This window comes from Lipotes vexillifer, unplaced genomic scaffold, assembly GCF_000442215.2.
Source record: "Lipotes vexillifer unplaced genomic scaffold, Lipotes_vexillifer_v1.1 scaffold498, whole genome shotgun sequence".
Taxonomy (NCBI): Eukaryota; Metazoa; Chordata; class Mammalia; order Artiodactyla; family Lipotidae; genus Lipotes; species Lipotes vexillifer.
In genome coordinates, this window is record NW_006793744.1 from 1,717,139 (window position 1) to 1,717,759 (window position 621).

The window sequence follows — 621 nt, forward strand, 5'->3', positions numbered from 1 at the left end:
CCCCTGCATCGGCAGGCGGATTCTCAACCACTGCGCCACCAGGGAAGCCCCCGTATACTTCTTTTTAATGGCTGTATAGTCCACGGTGTTGATATTCCATAGTTTGCTTAGTCCTGTTGTTGGTCATTTGCAGTGTGTCCAGTTTTTCATTATTTTTACCATTAGGCCATGTACATATTTTACAGGTTTCTTTATTTCTCTTTTGGACTACGTGTTTCCTTCGGGTGTATTTTGTAAAGAGGATTCTGTAGTTAAAGACTACCAACCGGTTTATAGGGCTTGTTAATCTTGCCAGGGTGCTTTTCAGGGAGCCAGACCCTCCCTGGCCACTGGTGATGACATTCCTGCAAGCGTCTTTCCCTCTCCCCGCCCTCCTACCAGGAGTCCTGCCTGGGTGTGGCTCAGGGGAGAGAAATGTTTTCAATGTTTTAGTAGATATATAATGGAACCTTAAAATTCTTTTAATGCGTATTTCATTAATCGCTTATAGGGTTGGCCGTTTTTTCCCTTCGATTATTTATATTTCCCTGCAACTGTGGATAACTGTTGAAATTCCAAAAGCACTTGACCCAACATATTATGAAGCTTACCACCTTACCTACCCTTCGTTTTTTTTTTTTT

General features: G+C 42.7%; 1 protein-coding gene across 1 annotated transcript in view; it reads left to right on the forward strand.

Moving 5' to 3' along the window:
* Positions 1–621, forward strand: part of TMEM131L (transmembrane 131 like) — a 170,769-nt gene that overhangs the window by 83,129 nt on the left and 87,019 nt on the right. The window lies entirely within an intron of this gene.